Raw genomic sequence first — 17,824 nt, 5'->3', positions numbered from 1 at the left:
TTGTGTGTGCGAACTATAATAGGTGCGATCATACCAGCACTAATGCACCGGATCCCATCAGAACTCCGCAGTTAAGCGTGCTTGGGCGAGAGTAGTACTAGGATGGGTGACCTCCTGGGAAGTCCTCGTGTTGCACCTCTTTTTTTTTTTTTTTTTAACGTCGTGCCGACCTTCATTCTTTAAATGACGCTATCCCGAGTAGGACACCTAAGGGCGAGCCGCAATGGCCTCATCCTCGGCAGGCACCTACGGTACCCGCAAGGCTTCGCGGATAGTGTTACGCTCTCTCGCGCCGCATGGTTAACAAAATTGTGTGTGCGAACTATAATAGGTGCGATCATACCAGCACTAATGCACCGGATCCCATCAGAACTCCGCAGTTAAGCGTGCTTGGGCGAGAGTAGTACTAGGATGGGTGACCTCCTGGGAAGTCCTCGTGTTGCACCTCTTTTTTTTTTTTTTTTTTAACGTCGTGCCGACCTTCATTCTTTAAATGACGCTATCCCGAGTAGGACACCTAAGGGCGAGCCGCAATGGCCTCATCCTCGGCAGGCACCTACGGTACCCGCAAGGCTTCGCGGATAGTGTTACGCTCTCTCGCGCCGCATGGTTAACAAAATTGTGTGTGCGAACTATAATAGGTGCGATCATACCAGCACTAATGCACCGGATCCCATCAGAACTCCGCAGTTAAGCGTGCTTGGGCGAGAGTAGTACTAGGATGGGTGACCTCCTGGGAAGTCCTCGTGTTGCACCTCTTTTTTTTTTTTTTTTTTTAACGTCGTGCCGACCTTCATTCTTTAAATGACGCTATCCCGAGTAGGACACCTAAGGGCGAGCCGCAATGGCCTCATCCTCGCAGGCACCTACGGTACCCGCAAGGCTTCGCGGATAGTGTTACGCTCTCTCGCGCCGCATGGTTAACAAAATTGTGTGTGCGAACTATAATAGGTGCGATCATACCAGCACTAATGCACCGGATCCCATCAGAACTCCGCAGTTAAGCGTGCTTGGGCGAGAGTAGTACTAGGATGGGTGACCTCCTGGGAAGTCCTCGTGTTGCACCTCTTTTTTTTTTTTTTTTTAACGTCGTGCCGACCTTCATTCTTTAAATGACGCTATCCCGAGTAGGACACCTAAGGGCGAGCCGCAATGGCCTCATCCTCGGCAGGCACCTACGGTACCCGCAAGGCTTCGCGGATAGTGTTACGCTCTCTCGCGCCGCATGGTTAACAAAATTGTGTGTGCGAACTATAATAGGTGCGATCATACCAGCACTAATGCACCGGATCCCATCAGAACTCCGCAGTTAAGCGTGCTTGGGCGAGAGTAGTACTAGGATGGGTGACCTCCTGGGAAGTCCTCGTGTTGCACCTCTTTTTTTTTTTTTTTTTAACGTCGTGCCGACCTTCATTCTTTAAATGACGCTATCCCGAGTAGGACACCTAAGGGCGAGCCGCAATGGCCTCATCCTCGGCAGGCACCTACGGTACCCGCAAGGCTTCGCGGATAGTGTTACGCTCTCTCGCGCCGCATGGTTAACAAAATTGTGTGTGCGAACTATAATAGGTGCGATCATACCAGCACTAATGCACCGGATCCCATCAGAACTCCGCAGTTAAGCGTGCTTGGGCGAGAGTAGTACTAGGATGGGTGACCTCCTGGGAAGTCCTCGTGTTGCACCTCTTTTTTTTTTTTTTTTTTAACGTCGTGCCGACCTTCATTCTTTAAATGACGCTATCCCGAGTAGGACACCTAAGGGCGAGCCGCAATGGCCTCATCCTCGGCAGGCACCTACGGTACCCGCAAGGCTTCGCGGATAGTGTTACGCTCTCTCGCGCCGCATGGTTAACAAAATTGTGTGTGCGAACTATAATAGGTGCGATCATACCAGCACTAATGCACCGGATCCCATCAGAACTCCGCAGTTAAGCGTGCTTGGGCGAGAGTAGTACTAGGATGGGTGACCTCCTGGGAAGTCCTCGTGTTGCACCTCTTTTTTTTTTTTTTTTTTAACGTCGTGCCGACCTTCATTCTTTAAATGACGCTATCCCGAGTAGGACACCTAAGGGCGAGCCGCAATGGCCTCATCCTCGGCAGGCACCTACGGTACCCGCAAGGCTTCGCGGATAGTGTTACGCTCTCTCGCGCCGCATGGTTAACAAAATTGTGTGTGCGAACTATAATAGGTGCGATCATACCAGCACTAATGCACCGGATCCCATCAGAACTCCGCAGTTAAGCGTGCTTGGGCGAGAGTAGTACTAGGATGGGTGACCTCCTGGGAAGTCCTCGTGTTGCACCTCTTTTTTTTTTTTTTTTAACGTCGTGCCGACCTTCATTCTTTAAATGACGCTATCCCGAGTAGGACACCTAAGGGCGAGCCGCAATGGCCTCATCCTCGGCAGGCACCTACGGTACCCGCAAGGCTTCGCGGATAGTGTTACGCTCTCTCGCGCCGCATGGTTAACAAAATTGTGTGTGCGAACTATAATAGGTGCGATCATACCAGCACTAATGCACCGGATCCCATCAGAACTCCGCAGTTAAGCGTGCTTGGGCGAGAGTAGTACTAGGATGGGTGACCTCCTGGGAAGTCCTCGTGTTGCACCTCTTTTTTTTTTTTTTTTTTAACGTCGTGCCGACCTTCATTCTTTAAATGACGCTATCCCGAGTAGGACACCTAAGGGCGAGCCGCAATGGCCTCATCCTCGGCAGGCACCTACGGTACCCGCAAGGCTTCGTGGATAGTGTTACGCTCTCTCGCGCCGCATGGTTAACAAAATTGTGTGTGCGAACTATAATAGGTGCGATCATACCAGCACTAATGCACCGGATCCCATCAGAACTCCGCAGTTAAGCGTGCTTGGGCGAGAGTAGTACTAGGATGGGTGACCTCCTGGGAAGTCCTCGTGTTGCACCTCTTTTTTTTTTTTTTTTTAACGTCGTGCCGACCTTCATTCTTTAAATGACGCTATCCCGAGTAGGACACCTAAGGGCGAGCCGCAATGGCCTCATCCTCGGCAGGCACCTACGGTACCCGCAAGGCTTCGCGGATAGTGTTACGCTCTCTCGCGCCGCATGGTTAAAAAATTGTGTGTGCGAACTATAATAGGTGCGATCATACCAGCACTAATGCACCGGATCCCATCAGAACTCCGCAGTTAAGCGTGCTTGGGCGAGAGTAGTACTAGGATGGGTGACCTCCTGGGAAGTCCTCGTGTTGCACCTCTTTTTTTTTTTTTTTTAACGTCGTGCCGACCTTCATTCTTTAAATGACGCTATCCCGAGTAGGACACCTAAGGGCGAGCCGCAATGGCCTCATCCTCGGCAGGCACCTACGGTACCGCAAGGCTTCGGGATAGTGTTACGCTCTCTCGCGCCGCATGGTTAAAAAATTGTGTGTGCGAACTATAATAGGTGCGATCATACCAGCACTAATGCACCGGATCCCATCAGAACTCCGCAGTTAAGCGTGCTTGGGCGAGAGTAGTACTAGGATGGGTGACCTCCTGGGAAGTCCTCGTGTTGCACCTCTTTTTTTTTTTTTTTTTTTAACGTCGTGCCGACCTTCATTCTTTAAATGACGCTATCCCGAGTAGGACACCTAAGGGCGAGCCGCAATGGCCTCATCCTCGGCAGGCACCTACGGTACCCGCAAGGCTTCGCGGATAGTGTTACGCTCTCTCGCGCCGCATGGTTAACAAAATTGTGTGTGCGAACTATAATAGGTGCGATCATACCAGCACTAATGCACCGGATCCCATCAGAACTCCGCAGTTAAGCGTGCTTGGGCGAGAGTAGTACTAGGATGGGTGACCTCCTGGGAAGTCCTCGTGTTGCACCTCTTTTTTTTTTTTTTTTAACGTCGTGCCGACCTTCATTCTTTAAATGACGCTATCCCGAGTAGGACACCTAAGGGCGAGCCGCAATGGCCTCATCCTCGGCAGGCACCTACGGTACCCGCAAGGCTTCGCGGATAGTGTTACGCTCTCTCGCGCCGCATGGTTAAAAAATTGTGTGTGCGAACTATAATAGGTGCGATCATACCAGCACTAATGCACCGGATCCCATCAGAACTCCGCAGTTAAGCGTGCTTGGGCGAGAGTAGTACTAGGATGGGTGACCTCCTGGGAAGTCCTCGTGTTGCACCTCTTTTTTTTTTTTTTTTTTTAACGTCGTGCCGACCTTCATTCTTTAAATGACGCTATCCCGAGTAGGACACCTAAGGGCGAGCCGCAATGGCCTCATCCTCGGCAGGCACCTACGGTACCCGCAAGGCTTCGCGGATAGTGTTACGCTCTCTCGCGCCGCATGGTTAAAAAATTGTGTGTGCGAACTATAATAGGTGCGATCATACCAGCACTAATGCACCGGATCCCATCAGAACTCCGCAGTTAAGCGTGCTTGGGCGAGAGTAGTACTAGGATGGGTGACCTCCTGGGAAGTCCTCGTGTTGCACCTCTTTTTTTTTTTTTTTTAACGTCGTGCCGACCTTCATTCTTTAAATGACGCTATCCCGAGTAGGACACCTAAGGGCGAGCCGCAATGGCCTCATCCTCGGCAGGCACCTACGGTACCGCAAGGCTTCGGGATAGTGTTACGCTCTCTCGCGCCGCATGGTTAAGAAAATTGTGTGTGCGAACTATAATAGGTGCGATCATACCAGCACTAATGCACCGGATCCCATCAGAACTCCGCAGTTAAGCGTGCTTGGGCGAGAGTAGTACTAGGATGGGTGACCTCCTGGGAAGTCCTCGTGTTGCACCTCTTTTTTTTTTTTTTTTTTTAACGTCGTGCCGACCTTCATTCTTTAAATGACGCTATCCCGAGTAGGACACCTAAGGGCGAGCCGCAATGGCCTCATCCTCGGCAGGCACCTACGGTACCCGCAAGGCTTCGCGGATAGTGTTACGCTCTCTCGCGCCGCATGGTTAACAAAATTGTGTGTGCGAACTATAATAGGTGCGATCATACCAGCACTAATGCACCGGATCCCATCAGAACTCCGCAGTTAAGCGTGCTTGGGCGAGAGTAGTACTAGGATGGGTGACCTCCTGGGAAGTCCTCGTGTTGCACCTCTTTTTTTTTTTTTTTTAACGTCGTGCCGACCTTCATTCTTTAAATGACGCTATCCCGAGTAGGACACCTAAGGGCGAGCCGCAATGGCCTCATCCTCGGCAGGCACCTACGGTACCGCAAGGCTTCGGGATAGTGTTACGCTCTCTCGCGCCGCATGGTTAAGAAAATTGTGTGTGCGAACTATAATAGGTGCGATCATACCAGCACTAATGCACCGGATCCCATCAGAACTCCGCAGTTAAGCGTGCTTGGGCGAGAGTAGTACTAGGATGGGTGACCTCCTGGGAAGTCCTCGTGTTGCACCTCTTTTTTTTTTTTTTTTTAACGTCGTGCCGACCTTCATTCTTTAAATGACGCTATCCCGAGTAGGACACCTAAGGGCGAGCCGCAATGGCCTCATCCTCGGCAGGCACCTACGGTACCCGCAAGGCTTCGCGGATAGTGTTACGCTCTCTCGCGCCGCATGGTTAAAAAATTGTGTGTGCGAACTATAATAGGTGCGATCATACCAGCACTAATGCACCGGATCCCATCAGAACTCCGCAGTTAAGCGTGCTTGGGCGAGAGTAGTACTAGGATGGGTGACCTCCTGGGAAGTCCTCGTGTTGCACCTCTTTTTTTTTTTTTTTTAACGTCGTGCCGACCTTCATTCTTTAAATGACGCTATCCCGAGTAGGACACCTAAGGGCGAGCCGCAATGGCCTCATCCTCGGCAGGCACCTACGGTACCCGCAAGGCTTCGTGGATAGTGTTACGCTCTCTCGCGCCGCATGGTTAAGAAAATTGTGTGTGCGAACTATAATAGGTGCGATCATACCAGCACTAATGCACCGGATCCCATCAGAACTCCGCAGTTAAGCGTGCTTGGGCGAGAGTAGTACTAGGATGGGTGACCTCCTGGGAAGTCCTCGTGTTGCACCTCTTTTTTTTTTTTTTTAACGTCGTGCCGACCTTCATTCTTTAAATGACGCTATCCCGAGTAGGACACCTAAGGGCGAGCCGCAATGGCCTCATCCTCGGCAGGCACCTACGGTACCCGCAAGGCTTCGCGGATAGTGTTACGCTCTCTCGCGCCGCATGGTTAAGAAAATTGTGTGTGCGAACTATAATAGGTGCGATCATACCAGCACTAATGCACCGGATCCCATCAGAACTCCGCAGTTAAGCGTGCTTGGGCGAGAGTAGTACTAGGATGGGTGACCTCCTGGGAAGTCCTCGTGTTGCACCTCTTTTTTTTTTTTTTTTTAACGTCGTGCCGACCTTCATTCTTTAAATGACGCTATCCCGAGTAGGACACCTAAGGGCGAGCCGCAATGGCCTCATCCTCGGCAGGCACCTACGGTACCCGCAAGGCTTCGCGGATAGTGTTACGCTCTCTCGCGCCGCATGGTTAAGAAAATTGTGTGTGCGAACTATAATAGGTGCGATCATACCAGCACTAATGCACCGGATCCCATCAGAACTCCGCAGTTAAGCGTGCTTGGGCGAGAGTAGTACTAGGATGGGTGACCTCCTGGGAAGTCCTCGTGTTGCACCTCTTTTTTTTTTTTTTACGTCGTGCCGACCTTCATTCTTTAAATGACGCTATCCCGAGTAGGACACCTAAGGGCGAGCCGCAATGGCCTCATCCTCGGCAGGCACCTACGGTACCCGCAAGGCTTCGCGGATAGTGTTACGCTCTCTCGCGCCGCATGGTTAAGAAAATTGTGTGTGCGAACTATAATAGGTGCGATCATACCAGCACTAATGCACCGGATCCCATCAGAACTCCGCAGTTAAGCGTGCTTGGGCGAGAGTAGTACTAGGATGGGTGACCTCCTGGGAAGTCCTCGTGTTGCACCTCTTTTTTTTTTTTTTTAACGTCGTGCCGACCTTCATTCTTTAAATGACGCTATCCCGAGTAGGACACCTAAGGGCGAGCCGCAATGGCCTCATCCTCGGCAGGCACCTACGGTACCCGCAAGGCTTCGTGGATAGTGTTACGCTCTCTCGCGCCGCATGGTTAAGAAAATTGTGTGTGCGAACTATAATAGGTGCGATCATACCAGCACTAATGCACCGGATCCCATCAGAACTCCGCAGTTAAGCGTGCTTGGGCGAGAGTAGTACTAGGATGGGTGACCTCCTGGGAAGTCCTCGTGTTGCACCTCTTTTTTTTTTTTTTTACGTCGTGCCGACCTTCATTCTTTAAATGACGCTATCCCGAGTAGGACACCTAAGGGCGAGCCGCAATGGCCTCATCCTCGGCAGGCACCTACGGTACCCGCAAGGCTTCGCGGATAGTGTTACGCTCTCTCGCGCCGCATGGTTAAGAAAATTGTGTGTGCGAACTATAATAGGTGCGATCATACCAGCACTAATGCACCGGATCCCATCAGAACTCCGCAGTTAAGCGTGCTTGGGCGAGAGTAGTACTAGGATGGGTGACCTCCTGGGAAGTCCTCGTGTTGCACCTCTTTTTTTTTTTTTTACGTCGTGCCGACCTTCATTCTTTAAATGACGCTATCCCGAGTAGGACACCTAAGGGCGAGCCGCAATGGCCTCATCCTCGGCAGGCACCTACGGTACCCGCAAGGCTTCGCGGATAGTGTTACGCTCTCTCGCGCCGCATGGTTAAGAAAATTGTGTGTGCGAACTATAATAGGTGCGATCATACCAGCACTAATGCACCGGATCCCATCAGAACTCCGCAGTTAAGCGTGCTTGGGCGAGAGTAGTACTAGGATGGGTGACCTCCTGGGAAGTCCTCGTGTTGCACCTCTTTTTTTTTTTTTTTTACGTCGTGCCGACCTTCATTCTTTAAATGACGCTATCCCGAGTAGGACACCTAAGGGCGAGCCGCAATGGCCTCATCCTCGGCAGGCACCTACGGTACCCGCAAGGCTTCGTGGATAGTGTTACGCTCTCTCGCGCCGCATGGTTAAGAAAATTGTGTGTGCGAACTATAATAGGTGCGATCATACCAGCACTAATGCACCGGATCCCATCAGAACTCCGCAGTTAAGCGTGCTTGGGCGAGAGTAGTACTAGGATGGGTGACCTCCTGGGAAGTCCTCGTGTTGCACCTCTTTTTTTTTTTTTTACGTCGTGCCGACCTTCATTCTTTAAATGACGCTATCCCGAGTAGGACACCTAAGGGCGAGCCGCAATGGCCTCATCCTCGGCAGGCACCTACGGTACCCGCAAGGCTTCGCGGATAGTGTTACGCTCTCTCGCGCCGCATGGTTAAGAAAATTGTGTGTGCGAACTATAATAGGTGCGATCATACCAGCACTAATGCACCGGATCCCATCAGAACTCCGCAGTTAAGCGTGCTTGGGCGAGAGTAGTACTAGGATGGGTGACCTCCTGGGAAGTCCTCGTGTTGCACCTCTTTTTTTTTTTTTTTTTTTACGTCGTGCCGACCTTCTTCTTTAAATGACGCTATCCCGAGTAGACACCTAAGGCGAGCCGCAATGGCTCATCCTCGGCAGGCACCTACGGTACCGCAAGGCTTCGTGGATAGTGTTACGCTCTCTCGCGCGCATGTTAAGAAAATTGTGTGTGCGAACTATAATAGGTGCGATCATACCAGCACTAATGCACCGGATCCCATCAGAACTCCGCAGTTAAGCGTGCTTGGGCGGAGTAGTATAGGATGGGTGACCTCCTGGGAAGTCCTCGTGTTGACCTTTTTTTTTTTTTACGTCGTGCCGACCTTCATTCTTTAAATGACGCTATCCCGAGTAGGACACCTAAGGGCGAGCCGCAATGGCCTCATCCTCGGCAGGCACCTACGGTACCCGCAAGGCTTCGCGGATAGTGTTACGCTCTCTCGCGCCGCATGGTAAGAAAATTGTGTGTGCGAACTATAATAGGTGCATCTACCAGCACTAATGCACGGATCCCTAGAACTCCGCAGTTAAGCGTGCTTGGGCGAGAGTAGTACTAGGATGGGTGACCTCCTGGGAAGTCCTCGTGTTGCACTTTTTTTTTTTTTTTTTACGTCGTGCCGACTTCATTCTTTAAATGACGCTATCCCGAGTAGGACACCTAAGGCGAGCCGCAATGGTCTCATCCTCGGCAGGTACCTACGGTACTCGCAAGGCTTCATGGATAGTGTTACGCTCCCTCGCGCTGCATGATTAAGAAAATTCTGTGTGCGAACTATAATAGGTGCGATCATACCAGCACTAATGCACCGGATCCCATCAGAACTCTGCAGTTAAGCGTGCTTGGGCGGGAGTAGTACTAGGATGGGTGACCTCCTGGGAAGTCCTCGTGTTGCACCTCTTTTTTTTTTTTTTTTTTTTTTACGTCGTGCCGACCTTCATTCTTTAAATGACGCTATCCCGAGTAGGACACCTAAGGGCGAGCCGCAATGGCCTCATCCTCGGCAGGCACCTACGGTACCCGCAAGGCTTCGCGGATAGTGTTATGCTCTCTCGCGCCGCATGGTTAAGAAAATTGTGTGTGCGAACTATAATAGGTGCGATCATACCAGCACTAAGGCACCGGATCCCATCAGAACTCCGTAGTTAAGCGTGCTTGGGCAAGAGTAGTACTAGGATGGGTGACCTCCTGGGAAGTCCTCATGTTGCACCTTTTTTTTTCTTACGTCGTGCCGACCTTCATTCTTTAAATGACGCTATCCCGAGTAGGACACCTAAGGGCAAGCCGCAATGGCCTCATCCTCGGCAGGCACCTATGGTACCCGCCAGGCTTCGTGGATAGTGTTACGCTCTCTCGCGCCGCATGGTTAAGAAAATTGTGTGTGCAAACTATAATAGGTGCGATCATACCAGCACTAATGCACCGGATCCCATCAGAATTTCGCAGTTAAACGTGCATGGGCTAGAGTAGTACTTGGATGGGTGACCTCTTGGGAAGTCCTCGTGTTGCACCTCTTTATTTTTTTTTTACGTCGTGCCGACCTTCATTCTTTAAATGACGCTATCCCGAGTAGGACACTTAAGCGCGAGCCGCAATGGCCTCATCCTCGGCAGGCACCTACGGTTCCCGCAAGGTTTCGTGGATAGTGTTACCCTCTCTCGCGCCGCATGGTTAAGAAAATTGTGTGTGCGAACTATAATAGGTGCGATCATACCAGCACTAATGCACCGCATCCCATCAGAACTCCGCAGTTAAGCGTGCTTGGGCGAGAGTAGTACTCTGATGGGTGACCTCCTGGGAAGTCCTCGTGTTGCACTTCTGTTTTTTTTTTTTTTTTTTTACGTCGTGCCGACCTTCATTCTTTAAATGACGCTATCCCGAGTAGGACACCTAAGGGCGAGCCGCAATGGCCTCATCCTCGGCAGGCACCTACGGTACCCGCAAGGCTTCGCGGATAGTGTTACGCTCTCTCGCTCCGCATGGTTAAGAAAATTGTGTGTGCGAACTATAATAGGTGCGATCATACCAGCACTAAGGCACCGGATCCCATCAGAACTCCGCAGTTAAGCGTGCTTGGGCGAGAGTAGTACTAGGATGGGTTACCTCCTGGGAAGTCCTCGTGTTGCACCTCTTTATTTTTTATTTTTTATTTTTTTTTTCGTCGTGCCGACCTTCATTCTTTAAATGACGCTATCCCGAGTAGGACACCTAAGCGCAAGCCGCAATGGCCTCATCCTTGGCAGGCACCTACGGTACCCGCAAGGCTTCGTGGATAGTGTTACCCTCTCTCGCGCCGCATGGTTAAGAAAATTGTGTGTGCGAACTATAATAGGTGCGATCATACCAGCACTAATGCACCGGATCCCATCAGAACTCCGCAGTTAAGCGTGCTTGGGCGAGAGTAGTACTCTGATGGGTGACCTCCTGGGAAGTCCTCGTGTTGCACTTCTGTTTTTTTTTTTTACGTCGTGCCGACCTTCATTCTTTAAATGACGCTATCCCGAGTAGGACACCTAAGGGCGAGCCCTAATGGCCTCATCCTCGGCAGGCACCTACGGTACCCGCCAGGCTTCGTGGATAGTGTTACGCTCTCTCGCGCCACCTACGGTACCCACCAGGCTTCGTGGATAGTGTTACGCTCTCTCGCGCCGCATGGTTAAGAAAATTGTGTGTGCAAACTATAATAGGTGCGATCATACCAGCACTAATGCACCGGATCCCATCAGAACTCTGCAGTTAAGCGTGCTTGGGCGAGAGTAGTACTAGGATGGGTTACCTCCTGGAAGTCCTCGTGTTGCACCTCTTTATTTTTTATTTTTTATTTTTTTTTCGTCGTGCCGACCTTCATTCTTTAAATGACGCTATCCCGAGTAGGACACCTAAGCGCGAGCCGCAATGGCCTCATCCTTGGCAGGCACCTACGGTACCCGTAAGGCTTCGTGGATAGTGTTACCCTCTCTCGCGCCGCATGGTTAAGAAAATTGTGTGTGCGAACTATAATAGGTGCGATCATACCAGCACTAATGCACCGGATCCCATCAGAACTCCGCAGTTAAGCGTGCTTGGGCGAGGGTAGTACTCTGATGGGTGACCTCCTGGGAAGTCCTCGTGTTGCACTTCTGTTTTTTTTTACGTCGTGCCGACCTTCATTCTTTAAATGACGCTATCCCGAGTAGGACACCTAAGGGCGAGCCGCAATGGCCTCATCCTCGGCAGGCACCTACGGTACCCGCAAGGCTTCGCGGATAGTGTTACGCTCTCTCGCTCCACATGGTTAAGAAAATTGTGTGTGCGAACTATAATAGGTGCGATCATACCAGCACTAGTGTACCGGATCCCATGAAAACTCCGCAATTAAGTGTACTTGGGCGAGAGTAGTACTAGGATGGGTGACCTCCTGGGAAGTCCTCGTGTTGCACCTCTTTTTTTTTTTTACGTCGTGCTGACCCTCGTTCTTTAAATGACGCTATCCCAAGTAGGACACCTTCGAACAAGCCGCAATGGTCTCATCCTCGGCAGGCACCTACGGTACCCGCAAGGCTTCGTGGATAGTGTTACGCTCTCTCGCGCCGCATGGTTAAGAAAATTGTGTGTTCGAACTATAATAGGTGCGATCATACCAGCACTAATGCACCGGATCCCATCAGAACTCCGCAGTTAAGCGTGCTTGGGCGAGAGTAGTACTCTAATGGGTGACCTCCTGGGAAGTCCTCGTGTTGCACTTCTGTTTTTTTTTTCTTTTACGTCGTGCCGACCTTCATTCTTTAAATGACGCTATCCCGAGTAGGACACCTAAGGGCGAGCCGCAATGGCCTCATCCTCGGCAGGCACCTACGGTACCCGCAAGGCTTCGCGGATAGTGTTATGCTCTCTCGCGCCGCATGGTTAAGAAAATTGTGTGTGCGAACTATAATAGGTGCGATCATACCAGCACTAAGGCACCGGATCCCATCAGAACTCCGCAGTTAAGCGTGCTTGGGCGAGAGTAGTACTAGGATGGGTGACCTCCTGGGAAGTCCTCATGTTGCACCTTTTTTTTTCTTACGTCGTGCCGACCTTCATTCTTTAAATGACGCTATCCCGAGTAGGACACCTAAGGGCGAGCCGCAATGGCCTCATCCTCGGCAGGCACCTACGGTACCCGCCAGGCTTCGTGGATAGTGTTACGCTCTCTCGCGCCGCATGGTTAAGAAAATTGTGTGTGCAAACTATAATAGGTACGATCATACCAGCACTAAGGCACCGGATCCCATCAGAACTCAGCAGTTAAGCGTGCTTGGGCGAGAGTAGTACTAGGATGGGTGACCTCCTGGGAAGTCTTCGTGTTGCACCTTTTTTTTTTACGTCGTGCCGACCTTCATTCTTTAAATGACGCTATCCCGAGTAGGACACCTAAGGGCGAGCCGCAATGGCCTCATCCTCGGCAGACACCTACGGTACCCGCCAGGCTTCGTGGATAGTGTTACGCTCTCTCGCGCCACCTACGGTACCCGCCAGGCTTCGTGGATAGTGTTACGCTCTCTCGCGCCGCATGGTTAAGAAAATTGTGTGTGCAAACTATAATAGGTGCGATCATATCAGCACTAATGCACCGGATCCCATCAGAACTCCGCAGTTAAGTGTACTTGGGCGAGAGTAGTACTAGGATGGGTGACCTCCTGGAAAGTCCTCGTGTTGCACCTCTTTTTTTTTACGTCGTGCTGACCCTCGTTCTTTAAATGACCTATCCCAAGTAGGACACCTTCGAACAATCCGCAATGGTCTCATCCTCGACAGGCACCTACGGTACCCGCAAGGCTTCGTGGATAGTGTTACGCTCTCTCGCGCCGCATGGTTAAGAAAATTGTGTGTTCGAACTATAATAGGTGTGATCATACCAGCACTAATGCACCGGATCCCATCAGAACTCCGCAGTTAAGCGTGCTTGGGCGAGAGTAGTAGTAGGATGGGTTACCTCCTGGGAAGTCCTCGTGTTGCACCTCTTTTTTTTTTGTTTACGTCGTGCCGACCTTCATTCTTTAAATGACGCTATCCCGAATAGGACACCTAAGGGCGAGCCGCAATGGCCTCATCCTCGGTAGGCACCTACGGTACCCGAAAGGCTTCGTGGATAGTGTTACGCTCTCTCACGCCGCATGGTTAAGAAAATTGTGTGTGCGAACTATAATAGGTGCGATCATACCAGCACTAATGCACCGGATCCCATCAGAACTCCGCAGTTAAGCGTGCTTGGGCGAGAGTAGTACTAGGATGGGTTACCTCCTGGGAAGTCCTCATGTTGCACCTCTTTTTTTTTTTTTACGTCGTGCCGACCTTCATTCTTTAAATGACGCTATCCCGAGTAGGACACCTAAGGGCGAGCCGCAATGGCCTCATCCTCGGCAGGCACCTACGGTACCCGCAAGGCTTCATGGATAGTGTTACGCTCTCTCGCGCCGCATGGTTAAGAAAATTGTGTGTGCGAACTATAATAGGTTTGATCATACCAGCACTAATGCACCGGATCCCATCAAAACTCCGCAGTTAAGCGTGCTTGGGCGAGAGTAGTACTCTGATGGGTGACCTCCTGGGAAGTCCTCGTGTTGCACCTCTTTCTTTTTTTTTTACGTCGTGTCGACCTTCATTCTTTAAATGACGCTATCTCGAGTAGGACACCTAAGGGCGAGCCGCAATGGTCTCATCCTCGGCAGGCACCTACGGTACCCGCAAGGCTTCGTGGATAGTGTTACGCTCTCTCGCGCCGTATGGTTAAGAAAATTGTGTGTGCGAACTATAATAGGTGCGATCATACCAGCACTAATGCACCGGATCCCATCAGAACTCCGCAGTTAAGCGTGCTTGGGCGAGACTAGTACTAGGATGGGTGACCTCCTGGGATGTCCTCGTGTTGGACCTCTTTCTTTTTTTTTTTTTTTACGTCGTGCCGACCTTCATTCTTTAAATGTCGCTATCCCGAGTAGGACACCTAAGGGCGAGCCACAATGGCGTCATCCTCGGCAGGCACCTACGGTACCCGCAAGTTTTCGCAGATAGTGTTACGCTCTCTCACGCCGCATGGTTAAGAAAATTGTGTGTGCGAACTATAATAGGTGCGATCATACCAGCACTAAGTAACTTCGAGCAAGAATGCTCAAAACTGAGACTTGGTTAGAGCTCAGTGGTAGTCTAGCTAAAGACAATAAAGAGGCGCTTGCTGGGAGGCAACCCAGCCATTTACAAAGTTTATTTACTAATTAAATAAATTTCTTTTTTTTACAGGTATGTGTCCAAGTATCTTCAAAGGGTAAAAATAGCAATTGATTGAATTCACAGAGTTACAGGGAAATTCGGAAGCTCACTGGCGTGAAAAAGCCAGTAAGAAACATTTTGGGCGTTGAACGCCCAAAAGAAGCACCCACTGGGCGTTCAACGCCAGTAAGGGTAGCCATCTGGGCGTTAAACGCCAGAAAGGAGCATCTTCTGGGTGTTGAACGCCAGAAAGAAGCACCTTCTGGGCGTTTAACGCCAGATTGTTAGCATCCTGGCCGTTCAGAAAAACGCCCAGTGACAAAGGACTTCCTGGCGTTCAACGCCAGAAAAAAGCATCAGCTGGGCGTTGAACGCCCAGGAGAAGCAGCATTTGGGCATTAAACGCCCAAAACATGCATCGTTTGGGCGTTTAACGCCAGGATGGTGGGGAGGAGGTAAAATTCGTTTTTCTTTATAATTTTTCTAAATTTTTATGTTTCAATTCATGATTTCTTGCATAAACATGTTTCAAAATGTCATCCTTCAAAATCAAATTAGTTTCTAAGAACCCTAATTTCTAAAATCCCTTTTTCAAAAATATCAAATATATCTTAATTCATAAAGACAAATTGTTTTCCAATCCAATCCAACTCTTTTAAGTTTGTTTTCAAAACTCAATTATCTTTTTAAAATCTTTTTCAAAATTAAAAATTCAGATTTATCTTTTTAAATATTATTCATATCTTTCTCTTTTTAAACTATATCTTTTTCTTATCATATCTATCTTTTTCTTATTTTCGAAATTTCCCACCCCTCCCTATATATTGAATTCGGCGCCCCTCTCATCATCACCATGCCACACTTGCTCTCCTCCTATCCTTCTCCTTTCTTCTCTTTTGCTTGAGGACAAGCAAAGCTCTAAGTTTGGTGAGTTTATCCGTGAACACAAAAACATACTCATTAAGATCATGGCTCCTAAAGGAAAACAACCCACCCCAAGAGGCAAGAAAGAGAATACTCCAAAGCCACTTTGGAATCAAGGGAAGTTCTTAACTAAAGAACATTCAGACCATTACTACAAAATAATGAGTCACAGATCAGTGATCCCGGAAGTCAAATTTGATCTGAAGGAAGATGAATATTCGGAGATCCAAGAGCAAATTCGAAACAGGAACTAGGAAATTCTAGCCAATCCTGAAACGAAAGTGGGAAAGAACATGGTTCAGGAGTTCTATGCTAATCTATGGCAGACAGACAGGCAAAGAATAATTGGAGCTGCTCTCTATGACCATCGGACCTTAGTCAGAGGAAAGATTGTTCATACCCATCCTGACAAGATCAGGGAGATATTTAAGCTTCCTCAACTGAAGGATGACCCAGACTCCTTTAATAGGAGAATGATGAGGGTAAATAAAGGTCTGGACAAGATTCTAGAGGATATATGCATCCCTAAAGCCAGGTGGACCACCAGCACGACTGGCATCCCAAATCAACTCAAAAGAGAAGATCTAAAACCAGTAGCCAGAGGCTGGCTGGATTTCATTGCGCGTTCCATATTGCCCACCAGCAACCGTTCTGAAGTTACCATTAAAAGAGCAGTAATGATTCACTGCATCATGTTGGGAAAAGAAGTAGAAGTCCATCAACTGATCTCATGTGAACTATACAAAATAGCAAACAGGAATTCCAAGGACGCCAGATTGGCCTATCCAAGCTTAATTTCTATGCTTTGCAAAGATGCCGGAGTGAAGATGGGAATAACAGAGTATATCTCAGTTGAGAGGCCAATCACTAGAATATCAATGGACAGACAACATCTGCAGGATGATTCAAACAAGAAGAGAGCACAGGAAGTCCTTCCAGAACTCCCTCAATTCGAATATTGGGAACATCTTGAGGCTTCTATTTCCAAATTGCAAGAAGCTATGGACCAATTAAAGGAAGAATAGAACAATCAAAGTAGCATGCTTTGCAAACTGCTTAAGGAACAGGAAGAGCAAGGGCGTGATCTAAGGGAGCTGAAGCGCCAAAAATTAATCCTTGAAAAGCACCCCACAGATTAGAGGAACATCTACTTCTCAAAACAACAGGTTGTCGGGTTCCAATTTTTAGCTTTATCTCTGTGATAGTGTTTTTATAGAAATTTACTTAGGAGATATATAGTAGTAGTAGTAGTAGCAGTAGTGGTAATTAGTATATCTATTCTGGTTTTATTCCCAATTAAGTCATAATTTATTTTTCTCATCATCATCAGGCATGAATAAAATAGTAGATAATTAGAATAAAGAAGTAATTTGTTTTTCGAGTTCTTAATAATAAAAATTATAATTAACTATATGTAGTGGCAATACTTTTTGTTTTCTGAATGAATGCTTGAACAGTGCATGATTTTGATCTTGAATTTTATGAATATTGGCTCCTGAAAGAATGAGGAACACGAAAAATATTATTGATGATCTGAAAAATCATGAATTTGATTCTTGAAGCAAAACTCAAAAAAAAAAAATTTGGATCAAGAAAAGGAATAAGAGCCAACAGCCCTTAAAACCAAAAGGCAAGGGTGAAAAGGATCCAAGGCTTTGAGCATCAGTGGATAGGAGGGCCCAAGGAAGTATTTCCAGGCCTAAGCAGCTAAATCAAGCTGTCCCTAACCATGTGCTTGTGGCATGCAGGTCCAAGTGAAAAGCTTGAGACTGAGTGGTTAAAGTCGTGATCCAAAGTAAAAGAGTGTGCTTAAGAGCTCTGGACACCTCTAACTGGGGACTCTAGCAAAGCTGAGTCACAATCTGAAAAGGTTCACCCAGTCATGTGTCTGTGGCATTTATGTATCCGGTGGTAATACTGGAAAACAAAGTGCTTAGGGCCACGGCCAAGACTCATAAAATAACTGTGTTCAAGAATCAACACACTACACTAGGAGAATCAATAATACTATCTAAATTCTGAGTTCCTATGGATGCCAATCATTCTGAATTTCAAAGGATAAAGGGAGATGCCAAAACTGTTCAGAAACAAAAAGCTACAAGCCCCGCTCATCTAATAAGAATCTGAGCTCCATTTAAAACTCTTAGATATTATTACTTCTTAATTTCTTTCATCCTATTTTATTTATCTAGTTGCTTGAGGACAAGCAACAGTTTAA

At 48.7% G+C, this 17,824-nt stretch overlaps 45 non-coding genes and 2 pseudogenes across 45 annotated transcripts; all 47 read left to right on the top strand.

The window, feature by feature from the left end:
• The first annotated feature begins 20 nt into the window (after positions 1-20).
• On the top strand, positions 21-139 carry LOC112698418 (5S ribosomal RNA). Its single transcript, XR_003151573.1, has one exon. It is a non-coding gene; the product is annotated as a 5S ribosomal RNA (ribosomal RNA).
• A 190-nt stretch (positions 140-329) lies between these two features.
• On the top strand, positions 330-448 carry LOC112698417 (5S ribosomal RNA). Its single transcript, XR_003151572.1, has one exon. It is a non-coding gene; the product is annotated as a 5S ribosomal RNA (ribosomal RNA).
• A 191-nt stretch (positions 449-639) lies between these two features.
• Positions 640-758, top strand: LOC112698415 (5S ribosomal RNA). Its single transcript, XR_003151570.1, has one exon. It is a non-coding gene; the product is annotated as a 5S ribosomal RNA (ribosomal RNA).
• A 191-nt stretch (positions 759-949) lies between these two features.
• On the top strand, positions 950-1,068 carry LOC112698414 (5S ribosomal RNA). The gene has a single exon (XR_003151569.1). It is a non-coding gene; the product is annotated as a 5S ribosomal RNA (ribosomal RNA).
• Positions 1,069-1,258: 190 nt separating this feature from the next.
• On the top strand, positions 1,259-1,377 carry LOC112698413 (5S ribosomal RNA). Its single transcript, XR_003151568.1, has one exon. It is a non-coding gene; the product is annotated as a 5S ribosomal RNA (ribosomal RNA).
• A 190-nt stretch (positions 1,378-1,567) lies between these two features.
• On the top strand, positions 1,568-1,686 carry LOC112698412 (5S ribosomal RNA). Its single transcript, XR_003151567.1, has one exon. It is a non-coding gene; the product is annotated as a 5S ribosomal RNA (ribosomal RNA).
• A 191-nt stretch (positions 1,687-1,877) lies between these two features.
• Positions 1,878-1,996, top strand: LOC112698411 (5S ribosomal RNA). The gene has a single exon (XR_003151566.1). It is a non-coding gene; the product is annotated as a 5S ribosomal RNA (ribosomal RNA).
• A 191-nt stretch (positions 1,997-2,187) lies between these two features.
• Positions 2,188-2,306, top strand: LOC112698410 (5S ribosomal RNA). Its single transcript, XR_003151565.1, has one exon. It is a non-coding gene; the product is annotated as a 5S ribosomal RNA (ribosomal RNA).
• Positions 2,307-2,495: 189 nt separating this feature from the next.
• Positions 2,496-2,614, top strand: LOC112698409 (5S ribosomal RNA). Its single transcript, XR_003151564.1, has one exon. It is a non-coding gene; the product is annotated as a 5S ribosomal RNA (ribosomal RNA).
• A 191-nt stretch (positions 2,615-2,805) lies between these two features.
• LOC112698408 (5S ribosomal RNA) lies at positions 2,806-2,924 on the top strand. Its single transcript, XR_003151563.1, has one exon. It is a non-coding gene; the product is annotated as a 5S ribosomal RNA (ribosomal RNA).
• A 189-nt stretch (positions 2,925-3,113) lies between these two features.
• On the top strand, positions 3,114-3,232 carry LOC112698407 (5S ribosomal RNA). The gene has a single exon (XR_003151562.1). It is a non-coding gene; the product is annotated as a 5S ribosomal RNA (ribosomal RNA).
• A 186-nt stretch (positions 3,233-3,418) lies between these two features.
• On the top strand, positions 3,419-3,537 carry LOC112698406 (5S ribosomal RNA). The gene has a single exon (XR_003151561.1). It is a non-coding gene; the product is annotated as a 5S ribosomal RNA (ribosomal RNA).
• A 192-nt stretch (positions 3,538-3,729) lies between these two features.
• LOC112698404 (5S ribosomal RNA) lies at positions 3,730-3,848 on the top strand. The gene has a single exon (XR_003151559.1). It is a non-coding gene; the product is annotated as a 5S ribosomal RNA (ribosomal RNA).
• Positions 3,849-4,036: 188 nt separating this feature from the next.
• On the top strand, positions 4,037-4,155 carry LOC112698403 (5S ribosomal RNA). Its single transcript, XR_003151558.1, has one exon. It is a non-coding gene; the product is annotated as a 5S ribosomal RNA (ribosomal RNA).
• Positions 4,156-4,346: 191 nt separating this feature from the next.
• Positions 4,347-4,465, top strand: LOC112698402 (5S ribosomal RNA). The gene has a single exon (XR_003151557.1). It is a non-coding gene; the product is annotated as a 5S ribosomal RNA (ribosomal RNA).
• Positions 4,466-4,652: 187 nt separating this feature from the next.
• On the top strand, positions 4,653-4,771 carry LOC112698401 (5S ribosomal RNA). The gene has a single exon (XR_003151556.1). It is a non-coding gene; the product is annotated as a 5S ribosomal RNA (ribosomal RNA).
• A 192-nt stretch (positions 4,772-4,963) lies between these two features.
• LOC112698400 (5S ribosomal RNA) lies at positions 4,964-5,082 on the top strand. Its single transcript, XR_003151555.1, has one exon. It is a non-coding gene; the product is annotated as a 5S ribosomal RNA (ribosomal RNA).
• Positions 5,083-5,269: 187 nt separating this feature from the next.
• Positions 5,270-5,388, top strand: LOC112698398 (5S ribosomal RNA). Its single transcript, XR_003151553.1, has one exon. It is a non-coding gene; the product is annotated as a 5S ribosomal RNA (ribosomal RNA).
• A 189-nt stretch (positions 5,389-5,577) lies between these two features.
• On the top strand, positions 5,578-5,696 carry LOC112698397 (5S ribosomal RNA). The gene has a single exon (XR_003151552.1). It is a non-coding gene; the product is annotated as a 5S ribosomal RNA (ribosomal RNA).
• Positions 5,697-5,885: 189 nt separating this feature from the next.
• Positions 5,886-6,004, top strand: LOC112698396 (5S ribosomal RNA). Its single transcript, XR_003151551.1, has one exon. It is a non-coding gene; the product is annotated as a 5S ribosomal RNA (ribosomal RNA).
• A 188-nt stretch (positions 6,005-6,192) lies between these two features.
• Positions 6,193-6,311, top strand: LOC112698395 (5S ribosomal RNA). Its single transcript, XR_003151550.1, has one exon. It is a non-coding gene; the product is annotated as a 5S ribosomal RNA (ribosomal RNA).
• A 190-nt stretch (positions 6,312-6,501) lies between these two features.
• Positions 6,502-6,620, top strand: LOC112698394 (5S ribosomal RNA). The gene has a single exon (XR_003151549.1). It is a non-coding gene; the product is annotated as a 5S ribosomal RNA (ribosomal RNA).
• Positions 6,621-6,806: 186 nt separating this feature from the next.
• Positions 6,807-6,925, top strand: LOC112698392 (5S ribosomal RNA). Its single transcript, XR_003151547.1, has one exon. It is a non-coding gene; the product is annotated as a 5S ribosomal RNA (ribosomal RNA).
• Positions 6,926-7,113: 188 nt separating this feature from the next.
• Positions 7,114-7,232, top strand: LOC112698391 (5S ribosomal RNA). Its single transcript, XR_003151546.1, has one exon. It is a non-coding gene; the product is annotated as a 5S ribosomal RNA (ribosomal RNA).
• Positions 7,233-7,419: 187 nt separating this feature from the next.
• LOC112698390 (5S ribosomal RNA) lies at positions 7,420-7,538 on the top strand. Its single transcript, XR_003151545.1, has one exon. It is a non-coding gene; the product is annotated as a 5S ribosomal RNA (ribosomal RNA).
• A 186-nt stretch (positions 7,539-7,724) lies between these two features.
• On the top strand, positions 7,725-7,843 carry LOC112698389 (5S ribosomal RNA). The gene has a single exon (XR_003151544.1). It is a non-coding gene; the product is annotated as a 5S ribosomal RNA (ribosomal RNA).
• A 188-nt stretch (positions 7,844-8,031) lies between these two features.
• On the top strand, positions 8,032-8,150 carry LOC112698388 (5S ribosomal RNA). Its single transcript, XR_003151543.1, has one exon. It is a non-coding gene; the product is annotated as a 5S ribosomal RNA (ribosomal RNA).
• A 186-nt stretch (positions 8,151-8,336) lies between these two features.
• LOC112698387 (5S ribosomal RNA) lies at positions 8,337-8,455 on the top strand. Its single transcript, XR_003151542.1, has one exon. It is a non-coding gene; the product is annotated as a 5S ribosomal RNA (ribosomal RNA).
• A 184-nt stretch (positions 8,456-8,639) lies between these two features.
• On the top strand, positions 8,640-8,756 carry LOC112699428 (5S ribosomal RNA; annotated as a pseudogene).
• Positions 8,757-8,937: 181 nt separating this feature from the next.
• Positions 8,938-9,051, top strand: LOC112699461 (5S ribosomal RNA; annotated as a pseudogene).
• Positions 9,052-9,235: 184 nt separating this feature from the next.
• LOC112698607 (5S ribosomal RNA) lies at positions 9,236-9,354 on the top strand. Its single transcript, XR_003151754.1, has one exon. It is a non-coding gene; the product is annotated as a 5S ribosomal RNA (ribosomal RNA).
• Positions 9,355-9,548: 194 nt separating this feature from the next.
• LOC112698966 (5S ribosomal RNA) lies at positions 9,549-9,667 on the top strand. The gene has a single exon (XR_003152093.1). It is a non-coding gene; the product is annotated as a 5S ribosomal RNA (ribosomal RNA).
• A 182-nt stretch (positions 9,668-9,849) lies between these two features.
• Positions 9,850-9,968, top strand: LOC112699139 (5S ribosomal RNA). The gene has a single exon (XR_003152258.1). It is a non-coding gene; the product is annotated as a 5S ribosomal RNA (ribosomal RNA).
• Positions 9,969-10,154: 186 nt separating this feature from the next.
• Positions 10,155-10,273, top strand: LOC112698949 (5S ribosomal RNA). The gene has a single exon (XR_003152077.1). It is a non-coding gene; the product is annotated as a 5S ribosomal RNA (ribosomal RNA).
• A 193-nt stretch (positions 10,274-10,466) lies between these two features.
• Positions 10,467-10,585, top strand: LOC112698613 (5S ribosomal RNA). The gene has a single exon (XR_003151760.1). It is a non-coding gene; the product is annotated as a 5S ribosomal RNA (ribosomal RNA).
• Positions 10,586-10,784: 199 nt separating this feature from the next.
• LOC112698603 (5S ribosomal RNA) lies at positions 10,785-10,903 on the top strand. Its single transcript, XR_003151751.1, has one exon. It is a non-coding gene; the product is annotated as a 5S ribosomal RNA (ribosomal RNA).
• A 236-nt stretch (positions 10,904-11,139) lies between these two features.
• Positions 11,140-11,257, top strand: LOC112698990 (5S ribosomal RNA). Its single transcript, XR_003152116.1, has one exon. It is a non-coding gene; the product is annotated as a 5S ribosomal RNA (ribosomal RNA).
• Positions 11,258-11,455: 198 nt separating this feature from the next.
• Positions 11,456-11,574, top strand: LOC112698551 (5S ribosomal RNA). Its single transcript, XR_003151701.1, has one exon. It is a non-coding gene; the product is annotated as a 5S ribosomal RNA (ribosomal RNA).
• A 183-nt stretch (positions 11,575-11,757) lies between these two features.
• Positions 11,758-11,876, top strand: LOC112699177 (5S ribosomal RNA). Its single transcript, XR_003152293.1, has one exon. It is a non-coding gene; the product is annotated as a 5S ribosomal RNA (ribosomal RNA).
• A 184-nt stretch (positions 11,877-12,060) lies between these two features.
• LOC112698640 (5S ribosomal RNA) lies at positions 12,061-12,179 on the top strand. The gene has a single exon (XR_003151785.1). It is a non-coding gene; the product is annotated as a 5S ribosomal RNA (ribosomal RNA).
• A 189-nt stretch (positions 12,180-12,368) lies between these two features.
• LOC112698781 (5S ribosomal RNA) lies at positions 12,369-12,487 on the top strand. The gene has a single exon (XR_003151919.1). It is a non-coding gene; the product is annotated as a 5S ribosomal RNA (ribosomal RNA).
• Positions 12,488-12,669: 182 nt separating this feature from the next.
• On the top strand, positions 12,670-12,788 carry LOC112699106 (5S ribosomal RNA). The gene has a single exon (XR_003152227.1). It is a non-coding gene; the product is annotated as a 5S ribosomal RNA (ribosomal RNA).
• Positions 12,789-13,018: 230 nt separating this feature from the next.
• On the top strand, positions 13,019-13,137 carry LOC112699013 (5S ribosomal RNA). Its single transcript, XR_003152139.1, has one exon. It is a non-coding gene; the product is annotated as a 5S ribosomal RNA (ribosomal RNA).
• A 180-nt stretch (positions 13,138-13,317) lies between these two features.
• LOC112698775 (5S ribosomal RNA) lies at positions 13,318-13,436 on the top strand. Its single transcript, XR_003151913.1, has one exon. It is a non-coding gene; the product is annotated as a 5S ribosomal RNA (ribosomal RNA).
• A 186-nt stretch (positions 13,437-13,622) lies between these two features.
• LOC112698795 (5S ribosomal RNA) lies at positions 13,623-13,741 on the top strand. The gene has a single exon (XR_003151932.1). It is a non-coding gene; the product is annotated as a 5S ribosomal RNA (ribosomal RNA).
• Positions 13,742-13,926: 185 nt separating this feature from the next.
• On the top strand, positions 13,927-14,045 carry LOC112699116 (5S ribosomal RNA). The gene has a single exon (XR_003152236.1). It is a non-coding gene; the product is annotated as a 5S ribosomal RNA (ribosomal RNA).
• A 186-nt stretch (positions 14,046-14,231) lies between these two features.
• On the top strand, positions 14,232-14,350 carry LOC112699072 (5S ribosomal RNA). The gene has a single exon (XR_003152194.1). It is a non-coding gene; the product is annotated as a 5S ribosomal RNA (ribosomal RNA).
• The last annotated feature ends 3,474 nt before the right edge of the window (positions 14,351-17,824 follow it).

The sequence above is a fragment of the Arachis hypogaea genome, chromosome 6, assembly GCF_003086295.3.
Source record: "Arachis hypogaea cultivar Tifrunner chromosome 6, arahy.Tifrunner.gnm2.J5K5, whole genome shotgun sequence".
Classification (NCBI taxonomy): domain Eukaryota; kingdom Viridiplantae; phylum Streptophyta; class Magnoliopsida; order Fabales; family Fabaceae; genus Arachis; species Arachis hypogaea.
The sequence above is the reverse complement of the archived record's forward strand: the minus strand, read 5'-3'. Positions and strand labels throughout refer to the sequence as shown.